The sequence below is a fragment of the Lissotriton vulgaris genome (assembly GCF_964263255.1).
Source record: "Lissotriton vulgaris chromosome 9 unlocalized genomic scaffold, aLisVul1.2 SUPER_9_unloc_1, whole genome shotgun sequence".
NCBI lineage: Eukaryota > Metazoa > Chordata > Amphibia > Caudata > Salamandridae > Lissotriton > Lissotriton vulgaris.
This window is the reverse complement of record NW_028240616.1, coordinates 517,433-530,342: the sequence shown is the minus strand read 5'-3', so window position 1 is coordinate 530,342 and position 12,910 is coordinate 517,433.

Here is a 12,910-nt window from a genome sequence, read left to right as displayed (position 1 = left end):
TGTGCCAATATCGGACACTTTTGTGTGACCATTTTCGAGTCAAATGCTACACATTTGTCTTTTGTATTTGTATTCACTCCTTAGCCATCCACAAGTCGTAACCCATCCATCCTTACCCATCCAACTAAACCACCCAAATGACCCATCCACCCACCCACTTATCCAACCCCATCTATTCATCCATCCAAACACTTTATCCATCAAACTAGCAAAACCCATCCATCTATTCACCCACCCAGCCATTCAGTCAACCTAACACATCAACCCAACTGTTCACCCATCCCCACCCATCCATCCTCTTGCATCGAAACATATATCAAACCAAGACCTTCTGTCCATATTACCATCCATTATCTCACTCATCTACCCACCCATCTCTCTAGATACAAGCTGTGAGCAAAGGATAAGCCTTTCGCAGGCACAATAGAAAACTGGGAGATTTTCAGAGCAGCCTAGTTTTTATTCCACTCCATGCCTGATTCTTCCACTACACACTCCCACCCTGCCTCTTAGCTCACAGCTGGGATTATGTTTATCCCGATTCCTGCTTTTATCACTGCTGCGGTCGGTCGTATCCTTCTCTTCCTGCTTTTTTCTCTGTTGCCTGCCTTTCTCTCTATTGCACCAGGTCAATCTTTGTAAATGAAAAATAATTCTGGATGCCCAAATATTGAACGCCTGGGTCTACAACATGCATCCACCAACAAAAATGAAGCATGTTTGCCTGAGAAAGGACTGGCTCTGTTCTGACCCTCACAAGCTTTCAGAGACACTGATCTTTTCAGAAAATGTCCCAGTTTTGAGACAGGCCAACCCACCGCTGATCTCTGCTTATTCGTAGGCCTTAGTATTACTTCCTTGGACTCTACATTCCCCCACACCTCCTCCACTATGTATGGGCCACAATCACAAATTCCTGAAAACAGGACCTGGTTTTGATGATTTTTTAACACAAATTTCACTTATCAATTGGGAAAATCGGACTATACCACCTGCGTAACTAGGGAAGTGTTTCTACTTTCAAGGGGACAGGCAAAGGCTTGAGTAGTGTCCCACTGTCAACAATCAAAGTGATATTACGCTATCCATTACCTGCTACGTTGATGCAAAACCCCCCAAAGTGAAAACTTTAAAGAATATATTTGATCTGTTAAGTGAGCATTTGTCCTTTCATGGCTAGTGTTCTGCAAACCTTCAAGAAGGTGTGACCCCATGAAGTCCTCTTGCTGACATGCTGCAAACTGGCCCAACATGACTTTGTGCCCACAACTACAGCTGTAGGGCCCTGTGGAGTATGTAAGGATGACCCACTCTTTCTATAGGTCACAATGCCACAGGAGTTGTCCATTAGCTAATGGATTTTATAGATCCCCAAAGGAAGAACCCCATTGTGGCCAACACTTGCCAACACTGCTTTGGCTACCATACGTTCTTCTCGTGGCCAAGGCTGTCACACTCACCCGCAGCGCAACTGTTACGGTCTGTAGAAGTGACACTGATAATCATCCAATGGGGTCTGGCAGCACACACGACCATGTCGACGTCATATGCAAGCCATTGGGATATCTGACAAACTGATCTACTGAAAAACTCTAAAAAAGAAATACAATTCTTCATTGTTGGATGTAGACACAAAGATTTGACCAATACATCAAAGTTGCTCACACAACACCCTGCAAGAACACCATTGATGTTAAAGAAAAGGACATGAAGACCAACATAAAAAATAAATAAAAAAACAAGCCGTAAACTACTGCCTAGGTGGGAGTAAGGCACTTCAAATTTTTTTGTACATATCAAACTGTAGCGCCTTTGATGTACTTGCTTGCCTGCACTTCACAACGAGGAACACAACACTTTGCGTGGGGAGAACACAGCACTTTCCAACATGACAGGATTTATTTAGTCAGTAGCGGCAATTTACAGATACAGCTGGCACTTTCATGTAACTACATTGGTTCTTCCCTGCTTCGATGGCCTGCAAAATCCCCACTGTCCTGAATGAGTTAACGGTGACGTGATAACAGCAGCTACAAGCGCAGTAACTGACCCAATACACTACGAAGAATAAATCAGCCAAATTACAAGCAATTCACAACCAAAACTTGTAACTGCACCAATGGGACAGAGATAGCAGTTCGCATCCACAGCTACATCACATTTAAAGGGACACCACCTACTTCACCCCTTCAAGGACTTTCAATGGCATAGTAGCAGCACTTAGGGGCAGATTTATGTTAATTGGCGCATCCCCAGGGATGCGCCAGTTAACGTGCGCCACAGTGCGCCACAGCTCCGCCACCCATGGTGCGCCGCATTTATAATGCGGCGCACCATGGTGCAAAAACGGCACAGATGCGTGACGCATCTGTGCCAGAAATGTGGCGCATTGCTGGAGTTGCGTCGCAAGCGCGACGCAGCTCCAGCAAGGCTCGGGGTGCCCCATCTATACAATGCTGCATCAAGACCTACGCCTGCTTCAAGCAGGCGCAGGGTTTTGACGCAGCATTGGCCTGAAAGTGACTGAATTAAATCTCATAGATTTCACTCAGCCACTTTCAGGAGGCGTTCCTGCGCAGGAACGCCCCCGCCTGCGCAGGAACGCCTCCTTATGGCGCAGGGCTTTACAACGTGACGCATCTCCTAGATGCGTCACGTTGTAAATAGGGCGCATTGTTTGTGCCGCAGTTGCGTCAAATAAAGTGACGGAATTGCGGCGCAAGGGCATCATAAATCTGCCCCTTAGCACCTAGAACGGTGCATCACGTTTAAAGGGACAGTGCGCTCTTGACGCTTAGCAGACTTTTAACGGAATACCCCACGCACATCTCAACATACCTGCAATGCTTTTCATGGACCGGCAGAAGCACTTTTCTGAGGAATTTGATTACATTTAGTGGGGCAGAGGCAGTGCCAGCGGTCTCAGCAGACATCCGCCACTGCTGATGAGGCAGTACGAATGCCGATCTCTGCGAGTCTGCTGCACGTGCGGTGGAATAGTGAAAACACAAACAGATGTAAGAGCATCTCCTAGGACACGAAGCAGAACTTCTCTACAGAACTTTATGGGACAGTATCAATACATCCAACCCGACTCCACAGCATTTCATGGGACAGCTTAGACAGATGCCATAGCATTTCACGGGACAGTACACAAACGTATCCCAGAACATTCCATAGGCACTACAAAGAGAACCAAGAACATTTCATGGGGCAGTACAAACAGATCCCTGAGCATTTCCCGGGGAAGTAGCACCCACAGGCCTACGAGTATGCCATGGGACAGTACAAACAGATCCCTCAGCATTCCACGGGACAGTAGCACCAACAGACCTAAGAGCATTTCATGGGGCAGTACAAACAGATCCTTGAACATTCCACGGGGTAGTAGCAGCCACCAACAGAACTAAAGCCATTCCATGGGGTAGTAAAAACAGATCCCTGAGCATTCCATGGGGCAGTTGCACCACCAGATCTAAGAGCATTCCACTGGGCAGTACATACAGATCCCTGAGCATTCCTCTGGGCAGTAGCACTAACAGATCTAAAAGTATTCCATGGTGCAGTACAAACATATCCCTGAGCATTCCATGGGGCAGTACAAACATATCCCTGAGCATCCCATGGGGCAATACAAACATATCCCTGAGCATTCCATGGGGCAGTACAAACAGATCCCTGAGCATTCCACAGGGCAGTAGCACTAACAGATCTTAAAGCATTCCATGGGGCAGTACAAACATATCCCTGAGTATTTTATGAGGCAGTACAAACAGTTCCCAGAACATTTCTTTGGACAGTACCAACAGATCCCAAAGAACTTCATGTGGCAGTACAAACAGATTCAAACAAATTAGAAAGTCCCAGACTTTTCAAGGGATAATATAGGCACACCCAAACAGATCTCAGATAATTTCATAGGAAAGAACCGCATTTCTAAAAAGACCCACAGCTATCCAATGCGAAGTGCATACACAAATCAGACAGTACATACAGAAACCCGTGCAGACATCGTAATATTTTTTAAGCAGTACATACAGGTCCTAAAGCATTTCTTGGACAGTGGCGATACTTCTGAACAGTATCCCATAGCGCCTAAAAGGAGAGTGCAGCACTTCTCATGGGACACCAGAGTGTTAAATGGACAGTACCAGCACTTCTGGCCAGATCACCACAAGGGACAGTGCCAGCCACTAGCAAACCTAACGCATAATTAGTCCCCCTCTCCACCCCACGCAGAAAGATCACTAGGTTAACAAGGCTACTAACAGAGACCCCTGTAAATGCACATCCCAGGTTTGTAACTCTGGGGCCCCCACCCCCATCCTTGTTACCGACCCGGCTCTGACTGAAGAGAAACAATGTAAATTGTTACTTAGTTTTTCTTCATTCCTGGGTCAGCGCGGGAGCTCAGAGCAGGCTGCAGACTGCACCTGCTTTCTAGAGCAAGCCTTTCTCTCACACTCACAGCTCTTTACCAAAAAGGTGAGGGGCCCCCTTCACCTATCGAAGACTGGGGGCTACGTATCCGTTTGAGCTTTGCAGCTAGATTTTATCCATATGGAAAGATGCAACAACTTAAAGTATGTGTTGGTGGTTGTTTGCTCTTTTTCTAGATGGGTAGAAGATTATCCCCTTAAGGACAATACTGCCTTGTCCACTGCCAAAGCTTTGATAAAGGAATTTTTCCCTAGGTTCGAATTGCCGAGAATCATTTGGAGTGATAATGGAAGTGAGTTTGTGGGACGAGTGATGAAGAGAGTTTGTGAAGGTCTCGGGATTAGGCAAAAATTCCACGCTGCAAATCATCCCCAATCAGCTGGTTTAGTTGAATGCTACAATGGCACTCTGAAGTTAAAGTTGGCCAAAATCCAAGAGAGCACTGGTTTACAATGGCCAGATGCTTTGCCATTAGCACTTTTGTCCACCCGTATGACTGTGCACTCGCGAATGGGTTTGAGTCCGTATGAGGTTGTGTTTGGTCGCCCGGCGAATATTTGGGGCGTACCAAGACCAACGAAGTTCAGTGACCTTGAGTACCCTGTTTTGCTTGATTACAGGTTCACGACTCTCTTCCATAAGCTAGAGACGATCCAGGACACGTGCTTGAACCCGGTTCCTGGGTGTTCATTAGGAACTTCCAGAGAACGAAGAATACTCAGCCCCGTTGGACTGGACCTTATCAAGTCCTTTTGTCAACGAGATCTGCGGTGCGAGTTCGTGGGAGAAAACACTGGATACATGGGTGTCATACGAAGAAGGCACCCCTACCTTTACCATACGATAAGTGGGTTCAAGATGGTCTTGCAGATTCAGAAACAGAAACTGTCCCGAAATTTGTCACGTTCAGTGATGCTCGTTTGATTGGTACTAATTCGGAACAGGAGAGTGATCGGCTTTTGCAAGCAGCAATACCTCCTGCTAAGCGGTTGGACACTACTGATCCTCAGCTGTTGTTTACTGATCAAGAATTAATTGGAAGAGACAGATACAATTTGAGATCGAGAAATAAGGACTAATAAAGTGAATAAAGTTGATTTTTTTTAATGTTTGCAGGTTAACTCTCCACCAAGGATCTACGTATTTTAGTTTTTCTGAACTGCCATCCGGTTCTTGCTGCTAGGGTTGCGGTTGCTGCAAGTCTTGGGAGTGCAAGCCTGAGACACTAGGTCCTGGGTTCCGTTAGTCCGAGGCCGTCTTCCTGGGTTTAGCGGAGGCCTCTCAAGCAGAATCAACCAACCACCGCGGGCAGCAACCTTAGTTTAGGATGGATTTCTTTGAGTTGGAGAGACCTGTGCAGACATTGACTTTTAGAAAACGTATTTGTAAAATAATGTTGAAGAAGATGTTTTTGATTCCGTGCATACTTTTACTACTGAGTATTGAAATTTTTATAATTAGGTATGTAGCATTTGTTTTTAAAGAGATGTCTAACCCCACTGTGCAATCTACACTTTCACCTACTATTTCCTCTCATTCTTTCCACCCTTTGCCTGAATATGAGGTAGTTAGACATAAGGAGTTCGCTAATAATTCCTTTATACAGCTTTTACATCAGCACCAGTTAGTGATTAATACAACCTACTGCTGGATTTGTGGTTTAATGCCTCATACCACGATAAAGGAATTCCTTATTTGGTCTTGCCCTTCAGTCTAAATGGTTCGATTCGAGCTTATAGAACCATGTTCATATATGCTCACAGTGTTGACCCCTCACGCTCACCGAGAGATAATCCGAAGAATTGTCCTATACCTAGAGGCATAGTCGATATGATTCAAGGGACTAATGCAGTAAAGACTATTCCGTAAGACGAGAGACAACCATATAGTGGTTGGAGCGTAAATGGATATGGAGTAAGTCTGAGTATTAACCAGCGTGCGAAAAGTTCCCTACCGATCTGGATAGTGCCCCATAAGGGTTACTATTGTCTGCAGGGCAACGGTAAGAATCCGAAGGCTCAGTTAGGGAAGAGCGATTGCACTGAGACTTACGTGTTTCCGTCTCAGTCTTCCCCAGCGTTCTTAGCTGCCAAGGGTACTTATTTTGTTTGCCACAACAAGGCATATACATGGTTGCCCCATGACTTTTCGGGCACATGTTTTGTTTCCTTTCTGTTACCCCCCACTTTTACAGCTGCGGCAGATTATCACAAGCTGAGAATTACGAGAGGTGTCTTTAGTCAAGAAGACACTGCAGGACAAGAATTGGGTGATTTCTTCAAGGGTTTTCTGCCGTTCTGGGGACCTATGGCTAACAGTAGGAATATTCGTCAGCTTACGAGAGTGGTAGAGTCCACCATAGTTGAGACTGCCGGTGCCCTTGGTAACTTGACTGCTGAGCTCCAGTCGGATAGACTTATGACACTTCAGAATAGAGTTGCCCTGGACGTTATTCTAGCAGATCGAGGGGGAGTTTGTAGACTGATTCAATCAAGCTGCTGCGTTTTTATTCCGGATAATGCTCCGTCAGTCCTCCAGGCCATTTCTAAATTGCATAAAATCTCCGATTCTGTCCATCTGGACAAAGGGGATTGGTCTTTGATGGGATGGTTATGGGGATTGATATCCACTTGGGGTTGGAAGATTTTGATGGTCATTGGAATGGTTTTGGCGATTCTGTTTGTGTTCTGTCTCTGTATACAGTGCGCTCCGGCTCTTTGTGGCCTTTGTGCTACTTTGTGCGTACGGAAGCCTGTCCGAAGAGAGAAGCATAATAATAAGAAGCATATCGATGACCTGATGAATATAGATCCAGATTCAGATTAAAATGGGTTTGGGTTTATTGCCTATGATAGGGCAAAAGGAGGGGCTGTGGTTCCGTGGTCCCGAATTGGGTTCAATAGTTCCGAAACCCGATTTATAAAGATTGTCGGAAAAGGACGATCTTGGTGTCAGCAGACCGCAAATGACAAGTCTAATGTGTCTGTGTGTTTTCGTAGGAATCGATATAGGAGAACACTTTGCATTTGAGGATTTAGTTTGAACCCTCGGGTTCCATTTTGTAAAACGGCAGCCATCTAGTATGGTTGCCCTAACATAGGCCCTATGATTGTGGCCGAACGAGTCCTTGGCACGTACGCCTTAGCTGACTTCTGGTTGACCTGGCCGAACTGACTCCTCGCCTGGGGCGAATCCTGCTGAGCCAGTTCCTTGGTTAACAGCTGCACTGATAAAGATCAAAGAGCAGGACGTGCCTTGATTTTATGGCCCACCGTTCCCACTCCTCTATCTCCTTTCCATCTGTTTCCACCTTTCCTTCACGACATGTTCATCGATCTTGGTTGAAAGTTTTATGATGGGATTGTCCGGCCTGATCGAACAAGAAAATAACATATGTGCGACCATTTGTGGTGGGTTGGACAACGGAAAGTGGGATTAACTTTGACTGTCGTGATTCGCTACTTTTTGAAATACTACTTGCTCATTGGTTAGTTTTGTATGCACCGAATGTAAATTGCGATGTTGCCAGAAGCGTAATTTTCTGCATAAAAGACCGAGTTTTGTTCATTGAGGTGGTGCAGTCTCTTTCGAACTACCCGTGTGTACTTCGTAGACCTCTGTCCCTGGTTGCAACCATTAAACTTTGGTCTTTGACGTCATCGAGAAGTATCCCGTGTCTCTGTTTGCCAAGACAGGGGAATCTGGGGTCATTGGGTGTTGCCCTGACACCGCTGGGTTTTGTATTAGTATTGGTTCCGAGAAAACCCAGTACCTGCTGCCTGCTGTCCCCTCTGACGTGACTGAGAAGGTCTGGATAGACATCACTTGAACCCAGATTGACTCCAAGGGCTTGCTGTCTTGCCCCTTGATTGAAGTCTCAGGGACATAACCAACTTCCAACTCTTCTGCCTCAGCACCTGGACTCTGCCACCTGTGAGTCTGCTCTACCAAGGTGTGCCAACCTAAACCTGTGTCCTTGGAAGTGGGTCTAAGTGCTGCTCCATCAGAATCCACGCATCGCCGTCGACCCAAGGGTCGGAACTGGTGCATGCCCTCCACTGGGGATGCATCACAACTGTTGCGAGGTTCAGTACGTCACATCGCAGCCATTGTGAGGCTCGACACTGACGCATAGCTGCTGTATGGTGCATCATCCCCACTGCGGACACATTATCACCTTTGTGAGACTCAGAACCGATGCCTCACCCTCCCTGTGTGGACCATCGTCGTTGCATCACTTCACTTGCACACTGCATCTCGTCTTTGACGTCTTTGCAATCAAGGTACTTTTCAGCGGGCCAAACCTGTTCCTGTCTTCATCAGGGTTGTCCTGAACTTTTGGATTTGACCAGGTCTAGCATGACTAGTTTGCCACGGTCTGCACTTTATGCTTTTAAGCACTACATTTCAGTTTATTCTTTAAAAATTAACAACTCCGATTCTATTTTTTGAATCTCTGTCATTTTGGTCTCTTTTGTCAATTAAATTATGCTCTGTTTTTCTAACCAGTTGTGGTAACTTTTGTTTGAAGTGTTACACAAATACTTTACACATTGTCTTTTAAATGAAGCCGGGCTGCTCTGTGCCAAGCTACCAGAGGGTGAGCATAGGTTAATTTAGGTTGTGTTTGTGACTTATTCTGACTAGGATTGTGGTTCCCGCTTGGACCGGTTGCATTCCTCTGCCAACCAGAAACCCAAATCCTAACATGTTATTTAATTGTGTCTGTGTATTGTCCTGTGGATTTCTTGACAGTCTGTGGTGTACCTGTGTGTTGGAAAATGTGTATAAATGTATTTGACTGTCAACGTTTATACGTATTTTGTAAAAATAACCTCATTATGTCATGTGATAGGTGGCTAATAGCAAACGTTCTAGAGGCAGACAACATACAATATTCCAAAGGAAGAATGCATTGCTCAGAATATAATGATGACTATTGCATTAAAAGACACATATCCCTCCATAGAGTAGTGTACATATGAAATAAGAAGGATTAGGAAGAAGATTTATGTTTAGTTGTGTTCACTGCAAGAGTGTAGTAATTCTAGAACAGCTCTTTGCGGTCTCACCCATGTTATCACAGTCTATTTATATATTTACTAGCAGCCCGCCCCAGCGTTGCCTGGGGCAGAAGGGGGCTGGGGGAAGCATTTCAGGCTTGCGTGCACCTTACCTCAGTGCTTGCTCCCAGTCGCACAAACCCAGGCCCCCGCTCCAGTCCGCCTCACTTCATCGCCCCCACTACTCTCACTTAAATGTCTGCACCAAACGTGAAAGCCGTTTTAAAACCTATCATTTATTTTGCTATCCCGCTCCAGTCCGCCTCACTTCACCGCCCCCCACTACACCAAGCCAGTCTACACGCCCCGCTGCAGTCCGCTATCCCGCTCCATTCCGCCTCACTTACCGCTACTCTCCGCGTACTTCACTGCTCCTCCCCGCGTTTCACATACCTTATGGCGCTGCAGTATTGCTACGTTCTCCGCTCCTCCAGGCTCTGTTGTCCTCCATTCCGCTCCAGTCCGCCTTACTCCACCGCTCTTCCCCGCGGTTCACGTACCTCATTCCCTCCAGTCTGGCTAAGTTTTCCGCTCCTCCCCGCACTGTTGTCCGCTCCTCCTCGAGTTCCTGTCCTCCGATGATGTCAGCACGCACGTTGTTAGCACACACGGCCGCCGCTACTTCTTAGGGGACTACTTTTTTTTATTGTTTATTTTTTAAATAACGTTTATTTTTATTTTTTTTATAGCCTATGTCCATCTACTGGACCCCCCCTTTCCAACGCTGTATTGGGTGTTGCGATTGGTGGTGTACTTTTCGAATTTACCTGGCTCAAAGCACACAGTTCTCTCTTTATAATAGTAGTATAGATAAAGTGCCACATTAACTTGAAGGCATCGTAGGTCTATATTTCTAGGAGTACTAACAGAAACACAGCCACAAGAAGAAGAAGACCAATTTTAAAACAGATATCTCTTAAAGTTTCCTGTGGAGAGAGCATAATTGGACTAGCCTCGGACACTAAGGTGCAGATCTTTCTAATTCAACATTCAAAAAGATCTCACAGGCTATCACTTGCTTAAAACGAGGAGTTACATGCATCATTTAAGGTCAGGAACTCAAAGGTCTTCCAGGAACTGATGAGGATCAAATCTAGAGAAATAAATTGGGGCCATTACTATACACTGTCCAAAACGACCAAATGCATAGCCTTAAGATGTACATGATGAACATGTTGTTTAATAGGAAGTCAATGCCGTGACCACCCAGCAGCAGAAATCTGGTCAAACTTTCACAGAGCTCAACCAAGTCTCATGATTACATTTTAAGGCTATTGGGGTTCGGAAATCAGAGATTCATGGAGGACAAGAAACGTAGCAAGACTGTATTCTGAGTGCAACTCACATAGGTACGGTAATTAGACAACTTATTGGTAGTTCTGTTTGTTTGTTGGGTGTTCACCATGCTTTACCTAAATTTGAACTTTACCAGAGTGAATGTCAAGTATTGACAGTGCGGTGAAGAAGTTTCACTTCCTGTGCTAACCATTGTTTAACCATGTGCCATCATTTGTCTACAACCTTTAGGACTGATAAATGAGTTCACTAATGAGATAGGCTTTTGCAAGATTGGTTGTTTTAATGGGTGAAACAACACCCCAGTATACATTTAGGGGCATATTAACAACGGCCAGCTATAATTATCACTGGCTGTGCTTAGCAATAATTATAATATTGCAGGCTATCTCTGGTATTTATCTCCCTGGTAGCGTGTAATTAACAACGCGTTACTCCAGGGCGATAAAAATTCCAGAGATAGCGAGGTTATCGCCCTTTTGCAGAGAACATCGCTGTTTTTCCAGCGATGTTCCCCGCGAAAATCTAATGTGTGCTAAAATCATGTGGGCTGCCTTGTAAATATCACGATGTAAACATCAGCGATATTTGCAAGGTAGTCCATCTGGGGTACGCCCAGTAATGCCCACTTTGCATCTCATTGGAGATGTAAAGGGAGGCGTTGGGAAAAAGGGTGCTAACATGCGATTATGTATGTTCGCACCCTCTTGTAAATAGGGCGCTGGTTTTATCTCCAATTTTTTGGCTTTGAAAGCCAAAAAAGCAAAGATGAAGCCCTTGTAAATATGCTCCTTAGTTTGCTTGTGGTATCAGATGTGTTTCGGCACCTGATTATAACTTTTGTGGTAAATAATATGGTATAACATGTGCAATTCTTTTTAGCAACATTTTTGGCACAGTACCACCGTACCACACAATATACAAAAGATGTTAGCAGGGGACATTGTCCAAGCAATGATCAGGAGTAAAGTAGTATGGGGCTTATTTACCAGCCCAGTGCCCCACCAGAACGTCACTTTTTTGACATTCTAGCGGCTCTCAGTGCAGACTTATATCTACGAGGCAACAGAAGGCCACCCAGCATGGCCTTCTGTTGCCATTGAGGTGTGAGTTTTGACACATTCCCAGATTTCTGGAAAATGTGTGAAAACCCTGCACCTCCCCAGGGCTGGCGGAACATTTGGTTATGCAGAGGAAGATGTCCCTTCCTGCACAAACCAACCTGATTTAAAAGCAGGCACTCTTTCGCTGTGGAGCAAGGGTGCCCGAGTTGGCGCTAGGCAGCCATTTGTGTGACAGTGCAGTGTAAGAGGACAGGAATGCACCATATCTCATAGACACAGTGCTTTCCTGCCCTTTTCTTTTGTTGCAGCGATGCACAGCAAAGTCACGTGCAGCACTGCCCTGCATCAAATTGTTGTAAATGAGACCGAGTGTCTGCTCAATTAGTAATAGGTGAAAATTGAAAACTGGGTGCTAAAAATATTTTTTGCTGCTTTTTCAACAAAGAAACAGTCCTTTAGACTTCCATTCTTCATTCATTGATATTTTGTGTGCCATATAGTTGAGGAATAGGAGCTCACATCCAATTGAGCAGTAAAAACCTTTTTTTACATTAGCATATTTTTTATTATCAGTGGCGAATTTTAGTCAACCTTTTTCATCAAGTAGTCATCTGCAATGCTCCAATCATACCCAGGCATACATAGATGCTTCATAGAAATTCAAGTAAAATACACTTAAGTAAAAGCAGTGTATCCTGTCCTTTCGAAGACTTTCTGTCATCGACGCTAAGCAAGGAAGCAACATCGGTGTGGCATCAGGAACCATTGAAGACCACCATCAGGAGGGCATGGAGCCAGAAAAGCACTCAGACAAATTCTCCAGTCAATCATCCTAGTGAAAAATAAAGCATTGTTAAACAAGATAATTACATATCACCAAGATCCGTGCACCACATGCAATTCTAATGCAGCAGGCCTTGGAGAACGGCTCATGTATCACCTGAGAGTAGACCTCTTTCCATTCTTTTCTTTCTGACATAAACTGGTTGGTTCTAGTTTCAAGAGCGTGTCTGACAACATTAAAAGCCCTGAGCCACCAAGATCACA